The sequence below is a fragment of the Balaenoptera borealis genome, assembly GCF_965194805.1.
Source record: "Balaenoptera borealis genome assembly, chromosome: 6".
Taxonomy (NCBI): Eukaryota; Metazoa; Chordata; class Mammalia; order Artiodactyla; family Balaenopteridae; genus Balaenoptera; species Balaenoptera borealis.
In genome coordinates this window covers 122,904,090-122,926,799 of record NC_138863.1, presented here as the reverse complement: position 1 = coordinate 122,926,799, position 22,710 = coordinate 122,904,090, and the positions used below count along the sequence as shown (strand labels likewise).

The window sequence follows — 22,710 nt, the reverse complement described above, 5'->3', positions numbered from 1 at the left end:
ACAGGGAGAGGGTCCAGGCAGTGGGACCTGCTGTTACAAAGATGTCAAGTTGAGAGCTGGAGGAGTAGCTAGCATGCTGGTGTAACTGGGGAGCAAGGGTGAGTGAGGGGGGACAGTAGGGATTGGGATGGGGGAGGGGTGAGAGGCGGCAGGTTATGAAGCTATTTGTAGACCACTGCAAAGAACACAGCAACTAGAAGACAACTGCAAACATTCTGGTGTTTTTCCTCCTGACTTTTTTCTACGTTTGCACACCTACGAACAATTTATAATGGTTTGATAAAACATTAAACATATTAGAGGTACTCTTGAAACAGGAGGGAAAGGGGCAGGGCACAACCTTTAAAAGACTGACAGAACCATAGGACATGACAAAAACTGGTTAGAACCAACTAGGTCCAAGATGGCAGAAGATATGACTTCCAGTAGACTTTGAGCCTCATTATATGCTCACTGCAATATATTAACATCTAAATAACACACCCACAGGAGCCATGACAGTTCTGAGGCCGACCATAAAGGGCCAAGAAGTGGGCAGTGGCCCAGTTCCTGGAAATCTCTGCCCCTTCCCCCATATAATTGGAATAATCCTTCCACTCATTAGCCTATGAAATTATCCAGCCCATAAAAACTAACCACGCCGTATTTTGAGGCACTCTCTCGCCTTCTGAGATGGCCCACACTCTGTCTGTGGAGTGTGTTTCTCTCTAAATAAATCCACTTCTTACTTATCACTTCATCTCCGAATTATTTGCAATGAAGCAAGAACCCTAAATTCACCAGGAACACTCTGTCCTATCAATTAATGATACTTTAAAATTACTTCCCCATGATATGAAAAACATTCTCTATCAACACATTTGAGGGCTGTACGGTATTCTACGTATCCTTCTAATGGATGGGCTTAAGAAAACAGATTTTGCTCCTGGCATATTCCTGGAATAATGATACAATGAGTTCATACATAATGTCCAAACACTCCCTAGTTATATTTGTTTCATGCTTTGAGGAAACCAGGAAAAAAACTGAAAAATTAAAAAAAACTTTACTTGGGCATTATTGATCTTTTTTTAATTTTTTTTATTTCTGAGATATACATTTTAAAGTAGTAACTAGAATTATGACTTATAACATTATACCAGAACATATAAGATTTTTAGAAATTTCATGTAATGTCTGAAACATTTATATTAACATATTTCCATACAAATAACCCAATGAAACTTTAGTATTAGTTGTTTTGTTTGTTTGTTTTTTTATACTGCAGGTTCTTATTAGTCATCAGTTTTATACACATCAGTGTATACATGTCAATCCCAATCGCCCAACTCAGCACACCACCATTCCCACCCCACCGCAGTTTTCCCCTCTTGGTGTCCATATGTCTGTTCTCTACATCTGTGTCTCAACTTCTGTCCTGCAAACCGGCTCATCTGTACCATTTTTCTAGGTTCCACATACATGCATTAATATACGATATTTGTTTTTCTCTTTCTGACTTACTTCACTCTGTATGACAGTCTCTAGATCCATCCACATCTCAACAAATGACTCAGTTTCGTTCCTTTTTATGGTTGAGTATTGATCTTTTCAATGCGGGTCTTCTACTTTTCCAGGAAAAAAAAAAAAAGAGGGTCCCCTGGGGGAATAACTCAATGTGCAATCCCTGAGCTAGATCTGAGGCCACCAGTTCTGCCCCTGTGAATCAAGTATTTCAATGCATTTCTTGGGTGAAAACTGAAATCCTTCATGCTATTATCTTAGTAAAGAACACAGAACTAAAGCAATTTAATAAAGGTAACCCTTGCTCTTCTGGCTTGTGTATCACAACCAGAAAAACAAAAAAGTCCCAAGAGGCAATGTTATTGTATGTTGACAGCTATCAAAATTCATGGACATTTGCCTGCAAGGATGTAACCAGCCTTTCACAGCTGTGGATGAACCTTAAAAACTCAAACCTAAATCTTGGACAAATTCCTTAAACTCAATATTGTCCTTTGAACAATAAAAGAATGGCATTCACTAACTTGGCTGACACCATCGGGCACTGATCTATGATACATCCAGAAATAGCAAACATTGTTCCAAGAAACCTTGATTTTTTCCAAAGAAAGAAAGGAAGAAAGAAAGGAAGGAAGGAAAGCGTCATTTATATGGATATTTGAGAGGAAAGAGTTTTAAAAGCTTTGTTTTACTTTTAAATAAAATGTATAGATGTGTATTCTGACATAAGAACAGCTGGCAAATTTAACATGATAATGTAAACATCTGTTCCTCTTCATATGTCAAAATTAGCACATCAGATGGTAGTTTAAAAATTCAGATTGGTCTTAAAATAGTGCTCTGAAGCAAATGACAAAATCAGGAAGAGAGAATGAAGGAAAGGGGCAAATAAATCCTTGAACTGTGCCCCCAACACTCTTTAATGCTGTATCCCATTCCTTTGCCAATCATCTTAAATTCAGTTGCATTTTAATAGCTGCTTTTACGTAATGGGAAATTTCCTTTCAAATCTCTTTCCCCAGTGCTGTGCAAAATTGATACAGGGCAGACATTGCTTGACATGCAATCTCCAGCCCCTTCTGAAATTCTGCTGAACTTTCTCTTTACAGCAAATAAAGCAGGTAAACTCAACAGCCATGGACTTGGCACTATTAAATTCAGGGACATAAAATAAAGCACTAGAGGAGATAACTTCCTTCTCACAAAGACCTTTAAAAAAAGTGCACCTCCCTAAGCGATTACCTTAGCAGTTGGAGTACAAACAAATTTGAGGGTGGCAATAACGTTTCTTCTCACCTGAGAAGTCCACCACCAGCAAAAGAGAAGGCATTGCTAATAGGCCCACAGAAGGGCGTCATTATTCTGAATCCGATATGATCTGAAGGACACACGTGTTCATGCTAAATGTAGTTCTTATGACAACTGATTGGACCCCTTCAATTCAGATCTACAAATCTGAAATCCTCATCTAAATATCCTCATTTGGAGGAGAACAATTTGGTTTTGTTGTCGTTGTTTTCTTTTTTCCCTTAGTTTTTAATGGATTAATGCCTTTGTGGGTGGTGAGAAAAAGAAGTATTAAAATTTAGGAAGGAGGAAGCAGAAGCTTGAGTCTGGCGCCTCAGACCACGTGCCATCCTGACATGCTAGGAATACACAACAGGCCCCAGTGAGACTTGAACTCGCAACCCTACCATGTGATCCAGCAATTCCGCTCCTGGGCATATATCCAGAAAAAACAAAAACACTAATTTGAAAAGACACATGCACCCCAATGTTCATAGCAGCACTATTTACAATAGCCAAGACAGAGGAACAACCTAAATGTCCATCAACAAAAGATTGGATTAAGAAGATGTGGCACACATATGGTTTATCACGAAGTGTTTGAAGAAGCAGTGAGACATCAGAAGAGAGGATCTGGTGAGTGAGTCAAGAAGGCTGGGTGGCTGGCATATCTGGCACAGCCTGTGGGATCTGAGGAATCCCATTCACAGACAGCCTGCTACTTGACTCTGTTGAGTGAAGTGATTCTGAAGATGACTGGACCCACCTTTGAATGTCCAGAAGCTCTCTGTCTCTCCAGCCAGGCTTCTGGTGGGTGGGAAAGGAAGGCAGCATGTGGCCTGGAAAGAGTCTGCCAATGTTGTTTCTATTATTTTTATTTAATATTTTGTTGAAGTATAGTTGATTTACAATGTTGTGTTAATTTTTGCTGTACAGCAAAGAGATTTAGTTACACATACACACACACACACACACACACACACACACACACATATATATTCTTTTTCATATGCTTTTCCATCACGGTTTATCACAGGATATTGAATAGAGTTCCCTGTGCTAAACAGTAGGACCTTGTCGTTTATCCATTCTCTATATAATAGTTTGCATCTGCTAATCCCAAACTCCCAATCCATCCCTCCCCCATCCCCCTTCTCCTTGGCAACCACAAGTCTGTTCTCTATGTCTGTGAGTCTGTTTCTGTTTCTTAGATAAGTTCATTTGTGTCATATTTTAGACTCCACGTATAAGGGATGTCATATGGTATTTGTCTTTCTCTTTCTGACTTACTTCACTTAATATGAGAATCTCTAGGTCTATCCATGGTGCTTCAAATGTTGCTTCTGTTATTAATCTGACCTCCTCTGTAGGTCGGCACGACAGCCAAACCACATAAGAATGGAAGAGAGTATATCAGTATCAGGATGGTTTATTGAGATGCCAAATTGTATTTATCTTTCCCTCCCTGTTCTAAGCCGATGACAATGCCTCCATGCTCCCAGTCTGAGGAGTGATTGCATCACAAGGAAGAAAGCACAAGCTGCTTAACACAACTCCCTTATGGCTTTTCTCCAATACTGCAACTCATAGCCATGAGGGACTATTTAAATTTCAATGTAAATTAATTAAAATGAAATATTCAGTCCTTGTTTGGCACTAGCCATATTTTAAGGAATCAATAGCCACACGTGGCCGCTGGCTACAATGCTGGACACGGCAGGACAGAACATTTCCCCCATTGCAGAATGGTCCGCTGGTAACACTGGGAGGGCAGACACAGAGACAACAGGAGAGAGGAGATGTCCATGCATAGGAAAAGGACAGGGTGTGTGTCTCATACCGGCTGAGTGATGGCTTGGGGGACAGGACCTCCTCAGAGGGAAAGGCCCCTGATGGAGTGAGGATGGCCAGACCCTGGGCCTCAGCACTTCCAGAGGTCCCTCCCAGATGAAGGACTCACTGTTGAGGATGTGCAGGCCTTAGGCCAGGTTTCTGGAAGGATATGGCTTTTCTTTCTTCTTCTCCTCCTTCTCCTCCTCCTCCTCCTTCTTCTTTTAATTAGGGGAGGGCTTTTTTCTTTTTTTTAACTGAAAGAAGGCTTTTCAGATCTATCCATCAAATTACTCATTAACTTTGCTCACTTAAGATAAGATAAGCCTCACTGAAGTTGCCAGAAAAAAAAAAGTCAGTATTGAATAAATGGAGAGATAACATTGGATTCAACATCAGGGCATCCAGCCTACAAAATACCTGACCAGTATTTCTCAAAACTGTCAACGTCATCAAAAACAAGGAAAGTCTGAGAAACTGTCACAGATAAGAGGAACCTTAAGGAAACATGACAAGTAAATGTAACATGGGATTCTGGAGGGGACCCTGAAGCAAAAGACATTAGGTAGAAACTAAGGAAATCTAAACAAACTATGGACTTTTGTTAATGACAATGTATCAATATGGGTTCATAACAAATGTAGCATGCTAATATAGGATATTAATAATAGGGGAGGGCTTCCCTGGTGGTGCAGTGGTTGAGAGTCTGCCTGCCAATGTGCGGGACACGGGTTCGAGCCCTGGTCTGGGAGGATCCCACATGCCATGGAGCAAGTAGGTCCGTGAGCCACAACTACTAAGCCTGCACATCTGGAGCCTGTGCTCCGCAGCAAGAGAGGCCGCGATAGTGAGAGGCCCGCGCACCGCGATGAAGAGTGGCCCCCGCTTGCCGCAACTAGAGAAAGCCCTCGTACAGAAACGAAGACCCAACACAGCCAAAAATTTAAAAATTAATTAATTAATTAATTAATTAATTAAAAAAAATAATAATAGGGGAAACTGAATACAAGGTATATGGGAACTCCCCATTTTAATCTTCTCAATGTTTTTTCTGAAAATCTAAAACTATGCTAAAAAATAAAGACTATTAAAAAATCATGTATTCATAATTGCCCAAACTTGGAAGCAACCAAGATGTCCTTCATTAGGTGAATGGGTAAACAAACTGTGATACATCCATAAAAGTAGAATACTATTCAGCACTAAAAAGGAATGTCCTACCAAGCCATGAAAAGACATGGTGGAAACTTAAGTGCGTATTACCAAATAAAAGAGGTCAATCTGAAAACGCTACATACTGTATGATTCCTGAATGTGTGGGGCAGGAGGTATTAAGGAAATATTTGTACTTTCCTCTCAGTTTTGCTATAAACCTAAAGCTGTTTTAGAAAAAATACTCTTAAAAAACAACAAGGCATCTGAGTTGAATAAGCACACCCACCACTGAGTAGATGCATGGCTCTGAGGCTTAGATTCATCAGCCTTCCTGAGATGTGATTTCATCATGCGAAGACATAGTTGAAAGGACCAAAATTTACTTTCTCACAAAGTTCTAAAATTTCATGAATTTAAATAGAGGAAGGAAAGACTCAATTCATAAATGATGAACTTAGCTGAATCAAGAGCCAAATCTTACTTTTTTAGAACCAAGTCTTAATCTGTAAATTAAAAGAAAAATGTGTGTGTGTGTGTGTGTGTGTGTGTGTTTAAAGATGTAATGCTGTCAGGGATCTGAGTAGGTTTGAACATTGAAGAATGTCACTTCTTGATTCACTCATTTACAATGCTTCAAACGTCGAATGTACTGACCACAAGTCCACCTGAGCCATGGATGTCTTCATGAGTTCATTTATTTAGGGATCAAGGAAATATTTTAGAGAACTTTTAAATGAACTCATCTTCCCTGTCCCTTTCAAGAACAAACAACTCAATGACTTAGACCAGGATAGAGTACCTCAAGAGAGGTCAGGCAGAGCTAACAATTGCCAGGGAGAAATTAGCTTTTTTAATGGCCATTTAAAGACGACTTTTCACTGAGAGGCAGGAGGAAAAAAAAGATGAGTGAATTTAAGATGAGATTGGAATTTAAAAGAATTATGTCTCTAGGACAGAAAAGATTCCAAGCCTGTTTATTTAATTTGAATTGAAATTCTAAGAAAGTGCAAGATGAAGATGTGAGAACAGGGGTATTAATCCATAATTTCCTGCTTCTTGGACTCATCTGGAATCCTTGTTTAGGGGCGAAAAAAGCAAAGAGCTTATCAAATCTTTCTCTTCAAACCAGAACCTCAATAGCAAATGCTCCTAAATATACCAAACTTTCTACTGATAACATTTCTTCCCTTTTAATAGGGATCTTTCTGACCATTTTTCTCTGGACCATGTGAACAGGCCCTAGTGATAGCAAGACGTGTATTCACCATCTGGGGGGATGCTAAGTATTTTTGTTCTATCCAAATCTTTAGGATAAAAGAATGGAGGTTCTAGAGTTCCCCTCCAAATTCACATTGTTGCTTTGTTTCTTTTTTTTTTTAATTTTTATTTTATATTGTAGTATAGTTGATTTACAATGCTGTGTTAGTTTCAGGTATACAGCAAAGTGATTCAGTTTTATATATATATATATATATATATATATATATATATGATTTGTATCATTAATACAAATGATAAATTTGTATCATTATTTTATGTTCCATATATAAGTGATATCTGATATTTGTCTTTGTCTGACTGACTTCACTTGGTATGATAATGTCTAGGTCCACCCATGTTGCTGCAAATGGCATTATTTCATTCTTCTTTATGTCTGGGTAATATTCCATTGTATATATGTATATGTGTATATATATATATACAAATATATATACACACACATACACACATACCGCATCTTCTTTATTCATTCATGTGTCGATGGACATTTGGCTTTACTTATTAACAGATAAGTGATTTTGAGCAAATTACTTAACTTCAACCTCAGTTTCATCGTTTTAAAAATGGGAGCAATCCTTTTACCTAGGAAATTTGCTTTAACAATGAAAAGCAGAAACCTATACTATACAAAGAACCTACAACAGTACTAGCACTCTTCACTCCCCTGGAATGCTCACGCAGAAAACAACTGAAGGTAAAAGCTCCTCTCCATCTGCTCTGCAAGAACAGCCTTGAGATCGAAACATTAACACTCGTAGTGTGTTGGGCCAAACTCCCTCTATCTGGACCTAATGTGGATTTCTCATTCCTAGGCTGAACAGCCCCATTCTGAGTAACACATCATTTCTTTCCATATGCTTTATATCCTACTTGGTTTGGGAGAAGTTTAATCTCTTTGAGATGATTGGAAAATGTCTGATAATTCATGTGCGTATATTAAAGTCTAACTCACAACTGAGATTGTATTTTCCCTTATCCAAATTCTTCAGGTACACCCAGAGGGGTTCTGCAGTCAGCTTGTCCTGGCTCAAGAGAACAGATTGCTAACTGCTCAGAAATTTTGTGAGATGGTTGTGAAATATAATCAACACTAAAAACTAAATTATATAAACTTACAGAGAATAAATCATACAAAAAACAAAACGAATACTCAAAACTATTGATTTGTCAATTATTTTACTGCATTTCACAACTATCTGTGTTCTTGAGGTTATTCTGCCTATTGTAAGTGTGTGACATGAATACCATAGGTCTTATACCAACTCCTCCTTCAGTGGTGTCACGTTGAGAGCATACAATCAGCCATAGTGAGTGTATTCACACCACACTGATTGACAGCACCACAAATCAGGGCTTGGTTTATTGTTTCATTGACTGTCTAAATTTTAGAAAGTATTGGGGAGAGAAAACTCTAATTCGAAAAGGTACATGCACCCCAATGTTCATAGCAGCACTGTTTGCAATAGCCAAGACATGGAAGCAACCTGAGTGTCCATCAACAGAGGAATGGATAAAGAAGATGTGGTATATATATATATACAATGGAATATTACTCAGCCATAGAAAAGAATGAAATAATGCCATTTGCTGCAACATGGATGGACCTAGAGATTATCTAATACTAAGTGAAGTAAGTCAGAAAGAGAAAGACAAATATCATATGATATCACTTATATGTGGAATCAAAAGAAAAGATATAAATGAACTTATTTACAAAACAGATATAAACTCACAGACACAGAAAACAAACTTATGGCTACAAAAGGAGCAGGGGGGTAGGGATAAATTTGGAGTTTGGGATTAACAGATACATACGATTATTTATATATAAAATAGATAATCAACAAGAACCTACTGTATAGCACCGGGAATTATGCTCAATACTTTGTAATAAATTATAAGGGAAAAGAATCTGAAAAAGAATATATATATATACATATATACATATACATATATGTATATATGTGTATATATATATGTATTATATATAACTGAATCACTGTGCTGTTCACCTGAAACTAGCACAACATTTGTAAATCAACTATACTTCAATAAAAAATTAAATTAAATTAAATTTTAAAAATCTTGGCCAAAAAAAATTATTGGAGAAAATGCAATCATACAGATTAAAGTTAAAAGTATGTCATACTGTATCTATTACATGTAAATAACACAAAAATTGATGAAATAGCCTACTATTTGAAAACTATTATCTGATTCATCAAAAAACTTCCTCACATCATTGACAAACAAGTGAAGTTTCAACATCTGTCTTCATTGTTTCACTTTCATCTTCGTCATTAACATGAATGAAAATATCAACCAATATTCACGTTGGAGTTACACTTTTATCAATTGTAACCATAGGTTGACTATGAACAGCCAAATCTGGCAAAAATCAACAAGGACATTCTGTGATATGTAAGAGTAATATATATTTTTACTTTTACGTATAAAGTGCATGCGATGCATCCTTTATATAAATAAATTTAAAATAAGCTTACATACACACACACACACACACACACACACACACACACACTTTTGGAGAGCTTGCTGTTAAACATTTACCATGGACATGAAAAAAACTGTCTCTGTATGTTATTTCCATGCATTATAGTGAATGATTCATATCTTTTCATTTATTAAGGTCTGTACCGATATTTCTGCCGAATCATACAACTACAAGATCATTTCAAACTGTGTTCAAGTGCTTGGAATTTTACTACAGAAAAGAGCTTGGGTTTCGATATTGGACTGTATGCAGGCGAGCATAGTGACTTGCCAGGAATATGTGCATTCCAGAGACAGCCTGCTGGGCTTTCAATACCAGCCCCACCATTTACAAGCAGGCAAATTACTCATTCACTTCATGACACATCAAAAAATAAACAAAAACTTCTGGAACTTAAAAATAAAACAAAACAATTAGTTTTCTTAAATTACAATGCTGAGTCTATTTAGTTGCTAGGCCAGGGAACACTCATTTGTGAAGAAATTCATTAAATAGTTCACTGAGGAGGAGAAGTGGGTTTTTTTTGTTTTTTCAAGGCTAGAAAGGGGAGGTTGTGGAGTTTGTGCCAACTCAGTAATGAAATCCAGCGCCTGAAGGAAGGGAATGAGCCCCTAAGTCTGTACACAGTGGGTTATAAGAAATCCCATTTGTTCTTGGTTCACACAAGTCTCTTCAGCAAGGTCCAGTATCGATCATTCAAAGTCCATTGTCTCTTATCAGCTTCAGCTGGTTAGAACCAGTTGTGAGGAAACACAACAGACAAGTTTCTTGTGTTTGTTGTCTTGTGTTTTTATGTTTTGTTTACCATATAACATCATTTTAAATGATAATATTACCCATCTTTGCAACACTACTTACAATAGCCAGGACATGGAAGCAACCTAGATGTCCACTGATAGATGAATGGATAAAGAAGACAGTGGACTATTACTCAGCCATAAAAAAGGAATGAAATTGGGTCATTTGAAGAGACGTCAATGGACCTAGGAACTGTCATACAGAGTGAAGTAAGCCGAACAGAAAGACAAATATCGTATATTAATGCATGTATGTGCAATCTAGAAAAATGGCACCTATGAACCTATTTTGCAGGGCCGGAATGGAGATGCAGACATAGAGAACAGACGTGTGGACATGGAGGGGGGAGGGGGGATGAATTGGGAGGTTAGGATTGACATATATACATTACCATGTGTAAAACAGATATAGCACAGGGATCTCAGTTCGGTGTTCTGTGATGACCTAGATGGGTCAGATAGGGGGTGAGGTGGGAGGGAGGTCCAAGAGGGAGGGGATATATGTATACATACAGCTGATTCACTTCATTGTGCAGCAGAAACCAACACACATTGTAAAGCAACAATACCCCAATTAAAAAAAAATGATATATTACCCAGAGGAGAAAAGTATAATTCAGAAAAGATACGTGTACCCCAATGTTCACTGCAGCACTATTTACAATAGCCAAGACATGGAATCAACCTAAATATCCATCAACAGGTGAATGGATGAAGAAGATGTGGTCTATAGACAATGAAATATTACTCAGCCATAAAAAAATGAAATAACACCATTTGCAGCAACATGGTTGGACCCAGAGATGATCATACTAAGTGAAGTAAGCCAAACAGAGAAAGACAAATATCATACGATATCACTTCAATGTGGAATCTAAAAAATGATACAAATGAACTTATTTACAAAACAGAAATAGACTCACAGCCATAGGAAACAAACTTCTGGTTACCAAAAGGGAAAGGTGGGGGAGGGATAAATGAGGAGTTTGGGAGTAACATATACACACTACTATATTTAAGATAGATAACCAACAAGGACCTACTATAAAGACCTACAGGGAACTATACTCGATATCCTGTAATCTATAAAGGAAAAGAATCTGAAAAAGAATATATATATAGAATATAAATTATAATATATATACTACACATTATATATATACACATATACGTATATATGTATAACTGAATCACTTAGCTGTACACCTGAAACTAACACACATTGTAAACCAACTATACTTCAATATAAAAAATAAAATAAAATAAAAAGATATATTAGATTCAAATGTTTAAAAATATCTGGAAGAGAAAAATAGTTTCACTCTATTGAAAACAGATTGGCCTAAGCCAGTGATGTGACAGGAAGACCATGATTCTCAGTGAGAAAGTACAGCCCACCATGGCATATGTATGTCACATTACGGACTCCACAGAAATATCAGGAATAAAGTTACTAATGTACGTGAAATGCTTAGAACCGGGCCCATGGTCTACCTTTGGTGCATGTCAGTTGTTTACATTCTTATTTCAGAAAATGCTGAATAAAATCTAGCCTAGTCTTACATCCCAGTAGACCTGACAGTTAACACCTTGGATTCCTCATATGAAAGAGGGTTCCATCACTTATGATATTCATCTTTGTGATTTCAGAGCTTGGCACAGTGTCTTGGACACATTATGTTCTCAGCAAATGGTTGTCACCGTTAAATTATTCTAGGGAGGCACTGATATTCCTGGGATTTTTATTTTGAACATGGACTGAGATCATTTCCAAGCACAGTAAAAAATACATTTTCATTATTTAAAAAAAATGCAAAGATGAATTTATTAAGTGACAACTGTATATTCATTTTTATCCATATTTTATAGAAAGTGATGCACAGAAAGGCTCCTTCTCCAGGTCCAACAAACAAGTAAATGGTGCAACCAAGATTTGAACCTGTAACCCTGGAACTCCAAAACACATGTTCTGGCCACTATGGCATAGTGCCTTCTTTAAATACTCTAGAATTTGTCCATGAAGAATTTCAGAATTCATGAGAAAAGACTTATGTGTCATTGGAAAAAATATCCTCTAGCTGACTTCAAAAGAAGTGATGAATGTCCCCTTTGGGGAATCATAAGGAAGGGCTGAAAGTGAATAAAAGAAGCTAAACACACAAGAAACCAACTCACCAGCCAGGACATTCCCCAGAGACCATGGCGGCTGACTCCCTGGGCTTCTGAACAGGTCATTTTGGATTCCGTTTGATAACATCAGAAGATAATACCTTAAGCAATTTTAATCCCATTGCCTGCACATAATTGGGGAATATTTTTTTACTTAATTTCTCTTACTCTGTGTTAATATTTTCTTTTCCCACATTAGCAGAAAAGGGAAAAAGGAAAGGAAAACGGAAAGGACCTAGAACAAAAAAAGTATTGATTTTTCTTTGTACCAACCTTCAATGTACTCTCATTAACACTTAAACAAGGCCTTACCCTTAACTCATATCAGCTGTGACATCTTTCTTTTTTTAAAATTTATTTTATTGAAGTATAGTTAATGTACAATGCTGTGTTAATTTCTGCTGTACAGCAAAGTGATTCAGTTATACATATATTTATATTCTTTTTCACATTCTTTTCCATTATGGTTTGTCACAAGATATTGAATATAGTTCCCTGGGCTATACAGTAGGACCTTGTTGTTTATCTGTCCTATATATAATAGTTTGCATCTGCTAATCCCAAACTCCCAATCCATCCCTCTCCCACCCTCCTCCCCCTCGGCAAACACAAGTCTGTTCTCTATGTCCGTGAGTCTGTTTTGTAGATAAATTCATTTGTGCCATATTTTAGATTCCACACATAAGTGATATCATATGGTATCTGTCTTTCTCTGACTTACTTCGCTTAGTATGATAAGCTCTAGGTCCATCCATATTGCTGCAAAAGGTATTATTTTATTCTTTTTTATGGCTGAGTAGTATTCCATGTGTGTGTGTGTGTGTGTGTGTGTGTGTGTGTGTGTGTGTGTGTGTGTGTGTCTATACCACACCTTCTTTATCCATCATCTGTCAATGGACATTTAGGTTGCTTCCATGTCTTGGCTATTGTGAATAGTGCTGCTATGAACATAGGGGTGCACATACCTTTTTGAATTATAGTTTTGTATGACATCTTTCTTTGCCCCTTACCCTTATAGGGTTCATCTGATCTTTGACAGCATTCATTTCAGTAATCTATTACTACTCTGTAAACTCTGCCAAACTTAGTGCCTTCAAAGGTGGATCCCCACATTTCCTTAAAGGGCCTGATAATACATATTTCAGACTTTGAAAGCCATATGGTCTCAATCGTAACTACTCTGCCCTGGTAGTGCAAAACCATCAACAGACAATATATAAACAAAGAAGTATGTCTGTGTTCCAATAAACCTTGATTTACAAAAATAAGCAGAACGCCGCATGGGTTCTAGTTTGCTGACTCTTTGCTAAAACCGACCATTTATTATTTCTCACAATTTTCTGGGCTGTTCTTCTCTACATGTGCTATTGGCTGTGACAACATTAATCAGGGAGCCTGGCTTAGGCTGGAACATCCCCTAAAGCTTCACTCACATGTCTGGCACCTCAACTGGGGTGGCTCGAACAGCTGGGGACTTTCTGATCCACTTTCTTCATGGGGTCACCTATCTTTCCGTAGTCTAGCTCACACATCTTCACATGGAAGTCAGATAGATCCCAAGAGCATGAATGTAAAAACTGTTAGGTCTCCTGATGTCTAGAAGGAGAACTGGCACAGAGTTAGGTGGTCAAAGCAAGTCATAGCAAAGCAGCCTAGACTTATGGGGAAGGGAATGCTAAAAATACAGAGAGACTCATCTCCCACTTCAAGTTTATAGGAGATGAGAAAGAAGGGCCTGAAAGAAAGTAATTTCAGCAGCATAACACATTCTAGACTAGACATTTGAATAATAGAAGAGCCATGGGTGTCCAGTGAGAGGGATTCACCCGAAGATGTAAGGAAGGCTTTGAGGAAGAAATACTATTAGAACAAAAGCTTATGAACAAGGAGGGGTTGGCCTGGTGGCCCAGATGTGTACTGTTCTAGACAGAAGGAGCAGTGTGGAAGTGGGAAGAGGCTAGAAGAGCTTCGCTGCTCCGGGAACTGTAGACCAACGGGTTAAATGAGGTTGCGAAGTCCAGCAGGGAGCAGAGTCACAGAGGCCTTGAGTGACGTGGGAAGACGACCCACATTCACCCTGCAGGAAAAAGTGATCTGATGCAGGATTTCAGAATGGTAAAAATTTTAAGGAACTGTGTAGGACAGAAATCGGTGAAACAAGAAACGAGAGACAGGGATATGTGTTAGAAGGCCATTACAGTACTGAGGGCAAGAATTGATGACGACTCAAGAATAAAAACCACATTTCAACCTGTTTTGTTTGTTCATGCTGCCTGGCGAGCCTGAAGACTGCTCCAGAAGACTTCGGCTTAGAAGAAGAACAATGCATGAGGAAGAAAGTCCAAAGAAATAAATCCAGAGCCTGTTGTCTTTATAGTAAGATCACTTGAATAAGACTGTTCTGGACAAATGCAAAAAGACATAAACTTGACCTTCAAGAATTAAATCACTGTTAACTTCAATAAGGGGCCTTGTGACATAATACATTCTTAACAAATATAAATGGCTGTCTTTTTTTGTATTCCAAGCTAGAATTTGCATTAGTGCTGAATGTAATGCTTTTAAACATGTTTTTAAAGCTTCTCTTGTTTTTTCTCAAGTTCTATAAGTAATGCATATTTATTCATCATAGAAAAATGTTCCAGTAAGTGAAGACAAAAGAGAAATAATAAAGAGGGGTTGTGAGAAGGAAGAACAAACTTCCTCCTTTAGTCTCTCTTACTTTTTCCCCTTCACTCCCCCCGCCTCCTTTATAAAAAGCGTTAAGATTCATTGTCCTATATTGGGCACAAGCAGACAAAATGGAAGCAAAAAGAAATGGCAATGTTAATTTTACTTCTACCCAGTGTCTCTATTTAGTGCTCAGAGCAAGACCAATATTTCAACAGTCCATTGAACTATGAATAAAAATGCCATGGAAATTGTAAATGGAGACCGTAATGCCTTCTGATCTATACTCTAGAGATAACCAAATACATCTGGTCACACTCCCCCACCCCAAGTCACAGAGATGCCACACACAAACACAAAAACACACTCGTGTGCACACATGTAAATGCATACACATGCATCACACACCCACACATATCACATACACACATGCAGATGCATGCATACACATATGTGCACACACATACATCTACACACGATGCTGTTTCCCATTGCAGAGCCTTTGCTGATGGTCCCGCTTCACTCCCCAGACACATGCATCCTCTGTGCTCATCTTAGGGTGGCTAATTCCCACTCTTCCTTCAACACTTGCTTAGAGGTAATCTCACTCAAGAATACATTCCTAGGGCCAGGGCTCTATAAACACCTCGGTTTAAAATGGTTTGTTTTAAAAAACCAAACAATGGTTATTTGGTTTAAAATGGTTTGTTTACTGACTTATCTCCTCCAGTAGACCCTGGGTACCACAAGAGCAATGCTCTTGTGTTGTTTACCATTATATCCCCGGGAGTTAACATAAAGCTGGGCAAAGAGTAAATGCTTGATAAATGGTTTCTGAGCTGCATGAGGTGGAATGCAAAGTGGAAGTAGTTTTGGCACTAAGAACAATAATATCCCAGTTCCCAGGAGCAGGATGGTGGCAAGGGTTGATGTCTTCATTCAGGAGGACCAATCTAATAAGTAATTCTTTATATCCTAAGTGCAAACATTACTCATGTATAATTATCTGTCTGCTATTATCAAAATACATTACCACTGAATTCAATGCTTTCCCCACCTTTTAATTTTTTAACTTTTATACAGCTAACTTTTACCTGTGAATTATTCATAATACATTTTAAATGAGCATAAGATAATTGACATTGTCTGCATGATGCACCCATAATCTCACCCTGTAATAATTAACTCTCAGACGTGGGTCATTATTTAAGGATAATGACTTTTCATCAGTTTGGCAATACATTATGGCTTCATAGGTCCATTGGATTCTGTATTTCGCACCTTCGCTTTTTAATTTCCCCCCAAGATGTAACACTGCTAGCTAACTGCATGTCTGGAAATGAACTCAGCACATTTCAAATCACACCAGGGAATCTCACTCCCCTATGAGTTCATTGCATTATCATTTACCTCTTTCCTGAAGCCAAAATTCTGGAAGCTCTTCTAGAACTCCAGACCATTCTGTCTTCTTCATTTTCCTAAACTCTCCTTTTCCTTAAATAGCCATCAAGGCTTACTGACTTTTTTCCTGAAACTTGCCCCATCCTCTATCTCAGCTACGTGCCCTGGGTCAGGCCTCAATATCTCTGACTTAGACTAGAGAACCAGGCTCCTCACCCAACTCCTCTCCCCAGCCTCTCCCCCTAAACCCTTTCTGATGAGAATTCTAAAGCACAAAACACACCCTGTCACATGACTGCTTAATCCATTCCAGACGCCCCACCCCAAACGCCCTCAGGATTTTTTAAAAAATTAAATGACCAGTTCCAAAAACATCACTGCCCAAAGGCTTGATCATGACTGCATTTCAACAAAACAAAGACAAATTAGAGAATTTTTTCTTGTTGGCAACCAATATAGAGCTTTGTTATACAATGGGATTTGGGGTAGAGATTCATAAATAGATCCCAGCAATGAGTATCTTACAGATAGGAATGTTTCCCCCAGTATTCAGTTTCATATCCTTGGGACCCATGAGTGCAGAATTAGTGCTGATAAACTGTACTTGAAAAAATTCCTCAAATTTTTTGATTCAATATTTTGATGAGTAAATGTTTAACTCAGGATAAGCAAACAGGGTAAAATTAACTTACTAAAGGGACATAGTACAATATTTCCTAACATTTTAATACTCCAGTTGTATGCAGTTGGTTACTAACAACTACAAATGATTCTCCATATTCTTTAAAATCCAGAGTAGATTTGAAGAACAGAATATATGCTCTAAAGTAATAGCTATTTTCTATGGCAGACTTCTTGTAATTCAATCGGATCTTCCTGTCTGCCACTTAACAGGCTTCTCTAGTTTCCACGTTAACAGGCTTCTCTAGTTTCCACGCACAGGAAGTACCGTCATTTCTGAATATAGAAATTGCTTCCTGTGATTACCAACCACATTTCCGATCAATATTCTCTAAGCATTCGAGGGAGGAACTTAAGAAAAATGTAATTCTGGTTCAAAAGGAAACCCATGAACCCATGAGACTTTCAGAACAGTGCATTTCAGATATTAAAAAAAAAAAAAAAGAAAATACTTAAAGTGTTCTGAAGAATGTTAAATATATCTAATGCAATGGTTAATAACTGTTTAACAAAGCCTGTTTAACCACCCATGGACATCTAGGTAAACTGAATGATCATTAAGAAAAGAGAACAAACTTACGGTTACCAAAGGGGAAAGGGGGGTGGACGGACGGATAAATTAGGAGTTTGGGATTAACATATACACACTACTATACATAAAACAGATAACCAACAAGGACCTACCATATGGCACAGGGAACTCTACTCAATATTTTTTAATATCTGATAAGGGAAGAGAACCTGAAAAAGAATATCTCTCTATATATTTATGTATATATATTTATACATATTTACGTATATATGTGTATACATAAATATACATATACATATTACATATACATAAATGTACATATACATATATAAATATACATATTTATGTATACACATATTATAATTGAATCGCAGTACTGTACACCTGAAGCTAACATGATATTGTAAACCAACTATACTTCAATAAAAAAAGATAAATTTAAAAAATTTAAAAAGAGCTGTGCTCAGGAATTGTATCTGTACCCATATCAGCAAGGATCCTCCTTATAATGCTATGCTTGATCATGACTGCATTCGCACAGAACATCTGGAGTGGGACATTGTTAACAGCACCCCAATCGTACGTACCACATTTTGAGACACACTGATATAGAGTCTTTTAGCAGTAACTATACCACTTCTCCCCCCCTCACCCTGGCCCTCATCATTCAACTAGTCACGTGCCAAACCTAGAAGGAACACAGCCATGAAGTCAGCCGATCCCTATCCTAGCAACTCAACCTCTAGGTTGCAAAAACCAGGAATTACATTATCCACCTCTCAAATTTTTCCACTTCCAAAGCTTTAGAGCTACCTTTTCCAATACTGTAGCTGCAGGTATTTAAGTTTAAATGAATTAAAATCGAATAAAATTAAAAATCCAACTCCTTATCCATAATTACTATATATCAAGGGCTCTATGGGCACATGCAGGAAGTGGCCACCATATTAGGGAGTGTGGCTAGAGAACAGTTCACTGCAAGAAGCGCTATCGGACAGTGCCGATTTGGAGAATATTTAGAATCTTAAAGAAGAAGAAATCAGTAAGTATGACATTATTTCTCATAACTTCTGGTGCCTACAATTCATATCTATTTTTACAAATTATCCAAGCACTACCATTTCAAGTACCCATTTCTGCATAACCAACCATGCCAACATTTTGTGGCTTTAAATAATTATTCCATTATTTCTCACACTTCTGTGGGTTGAGTACGTCTCAGCTAGATGATTCCTTCCCGGCTCTTACTTGGAGTTCCTAGGCTTGTGATGAAATGGCAGCAGAAGTTGGAATGTCCAAGATGACTTCAGCCCCATGACTAGCATGTTGGAAGATTCTTGACTTTTCCTCCATGAAGGGAGGTGTACTGGCATATTGGAAAGGTGGGGGTCATCTGGAGCACTGGGAAAGCTGGGTCTTCCTCTCATCCTCCCTCTCTCTTCCCCAGCCCCCATTTCTCCATGCAGTCCCAGATCCTCCCTTCTGGGGGTGGGCCCTTTTTGGAGAACATTTAATACATCCTTAAATCACACTCCTCCACAAACTGTTCTACCACTTCAGTTCTCAGTTCCATAAATTTCCACAGGACTGCTGTGTTTCTAGCCTTCCGGTGTTCATGTAGCTGTCATGCTGCCTTTCGAATATTTTTTTGAATTCACGCCTTCTCCACCCCACTAAACCAAAATATGTGTTAAGTTTCTTAAGCAAAGGAATTGGGTCTTCAATATCTAATATCTGTGTACCTCCCCCAGACTTAAAGAACTTAGCTGAGTGCTGTGCACAAATTAAGCCATTAATAAATAAAAGAATGAACTGAATTCAGCCTCCACAGCCACCCATCCCAGATGCCACTGTCTCTGTTCAAAAGCAGGAAGGTGTCCATCCATTTCTATGCTGGGTAGTATGACAGTGAACTTTGGAGTTCAATGAACTAAGATCTAAATCCCAGATCCAGTGCCCCATTATATCACATTGCTTCAAAAACAATCATAGGGGCTTTATAATGTAATTGTGGACATGACAAATCTATGAAAAGTTAGTTACAGAATAAGAAGTAAAAAACAGTTCAAGGCAACAATAGCAAAAATAAGAACTCTTGAAGGAATTCTAACATGAGGCTTCTGGTCCATATATTGCTTAGGAGTTCAGTTGTTCCTTCTTCCTCACAGGAAGACTCCTTCACACACACACACACACACACACACACACACACACACACACACACACACACACACATTTTAGGTGTTGAATGCCTCTAGACTCTTTAAAGGCATTAAACATATAGACAAACTTGCCAATGAAGACTGCCTAGAAAATAAATTGTACTCATTTCAAAAAATCTCAGCTGTCAGCAGTGCAATTTGCTTTACTGAAAATCCAGATTTTCGTGATTCAGGATTGAACACCATAAAACTGCTTTTGTTGGCAGTAAAAATATTTTAACTACCTCAAGTCATCACAAACACCTAATGTAACTATTTTTCTTTCAATGCAGGGATGCTGGGATACTCATACTCATAACCTACAAGGAAAAAATTTTATCAGCTGCTTTAGTTTTTTGACACAAATATTTCTATAGGTGATTGAGATGATTTATGTTGGTACTAAGAAATAAAGTGTAAGCAGAAATGAACCATTTTACAGTATTTATTCTGCACAGCCTCCAAAAGAGTGAAGAAGATGAGATCTCAGACAAGAAAATGGAAATAATGTGTCTTCTTTAATTTATACGAGAGGCAAAAGGGAAATGAACCCCTTCTGCTTTGGCAGTTGGAATTAAAAGAAGCATCTGATGGGATTTTTCACTCAGGTGCACCTTGGTTCTCAAGTAATTTACATTTTGAAGATCAAGAGGTTTTATTAACAAATTTGAAGGTTGTGTACCTCAGAGGTTAGCTAGAAATGTACTCAAATAGAGTTTTAATCCCTATGGCAGATATGAGAGGTGGAAGTGGTAATAAGAGCAAAGGAAGGAACTTGGCATTGGGTGAGTGTTAATATTTACAAATGCAGTAATGCCTGGTGATTGACAGTTGAAGCTGGTCAAGGCTCTGGGACCAGACAGAGTAGATTTGAAGTCCACCTCCATCACTCACTTGCTGAGTGACCTTGAGCAAGTTGTTTGGCCTCCCAAACCTCAGTTTCTCCAAATGTAAGATGCAGGCAATAATAGTACATACCTTTCAGGTTAGTTGTGAGGATTAAATGACATAATGAACGTAAATCTCTTAGCATACTGCCTGGCACATACTAAGGGCTCAATAAGGATTATCTATGATTATTATTGGCATAGAATTTTTTTTCCTTTAATCACTACAATTAAAACCACCCACAAGGTGATATTATCAGCACTTTACACCTAATGAGTCAAAACTACAATAAGGTACCACCTCATACCAGTCAGAATGACCATCATCAAAAAATCTACAAATAATAAATGCTGGAGAGGGTGTGGAGAAAAGGAAACCCTCCTACATTGTTGGTGGGAATGTAAATTGGTGCAGCCACTATGGAGAACAGTATGGAGGTTCCTTAAGAAACTAAAAATAGAGCTAACATATGATCCAGCAACCCCACTCTTGGGCATATATCCAGAGAAAACTCTAATTCAAAAAGATACATGCACCCCAATATTCACAATAGCCAAGACATGGAAACAACCTAAATGTCCGTCGACAGAGGAATGGATAAAGAAGATGTGGTATATATATATGCAATGGAATATTACTCAGCCATAAAAAAGAATGAAATAATGCCATTTGCAGCACCATGGATGGACCTAGAGATTATCATACTAAGTGAAGTTAGCCAGACAAAAACAAATATCATATTATATCACTTATATGTGGAATCTAAAAAAATGATACAAATGAACTTATTTACAAAACAGAAATAGACTTACAGATATAGAAAACAAAGTTACGGTTACCAAAGGAGAAAAGGCCAGGGAGAGATAAATTAGGAGTTTGGGGTTAACATATATACATTCCTATATATAAAATAGATAACCAACAAGGACCTACTGATAGCACAGGGAACTATACTCAATATCTTGTAATAACCTAGAAGGGAAAATAATCTGAAATAAGATTCATATATATATATATGAATCACTTTGTTGTACACCTGACACTAACACAACATTGTAAATCAACTATACTTCAATAAGAAAATAAATAAAAATAATTTTAAAAAGTCCAAAAAAAAGTCCAAAAGAAGAGGCAAAAAACTTCCCAAGGTCACACTGCCATCAGTTGACGATTGCAAAGTCCATGCTTTTAGCCAGTATGGTCAAGAGTCTTGGCTAGGAAGGCTTTAGTTTCCAGTCTGCATAAAACAGTTAGCTCTCCAAGTAGAAAACAATGGCCATCTCCAGGCTTTGGTATAGAGTAAGGGGTATTAAAATTTCAATACCACGAGTATTCAATAGGTAATTTTTGAAGAAATGGTTATTACAAATAACCATTGTAATGGTTTGTAATGATTATTACAAATAACGTGTGCAAAGAACAGTCATAGAATAAAAGACACTTGAAACAAGTGGAGGAGGAAAACAGCAGTTGCTTTTTCTTTTTCTTTTAACATTGAGATCTACCAGATGCATTTAGGAGGTAATATGGCACTTTGTCTTAAGAAAAAAAAGAAACCCACAGCAAACCTTTCCTGACTTGTCAAAACTCTCTTAATCCAACAGTAACTTGTAAGTCGTGTTAGGTGAGGTAAGTCTTGGAAGCACTACAGTAGCCCATGCCCTTTGTTCTGCAACAGGATAACCGGCTCTAGAGCTTCTGGGCAGCAGAACTTATTGCTGTTTTTTATAATAATCGTTAAGTCATATCATCTAAGGTTTCCGGCTTGTTTGAGATGTGAATTTGTTTTATAGATTAAGC

General features: G+C 37.7%; 1 protein-coding gene and 1 long non-coding RNA gene across 2 annotated transcripts in view; one reads left to right on the top strand and one right to left on the bottom strand.

The window, feature by feature from the left end:
• CNTNAP5 (contactin associated protein family member 5) overlaps positions 1-22,710 on the bottom strand; it is an 862,652-nt gene that overhangs the window by 190,721 nt on the left and 649,221 nt on the right. The window lies entirely within an intron of this gene.
• Positions 1-22,710, top strand: part of LOC309631478 — a 571,739-nt gene that overhangs the window by 517 nt on the left and 548,512 nt on the right. The window contains exon 2 of the long non-coding RNA XR_014246296.1: positions 11-10,458. This is a non-coding gene — a long non-coding RNA (uncharacterized lncRNA). The remainder of the gene's footprint in view (positions 1-10; positions 10,459-22,710) is intronic.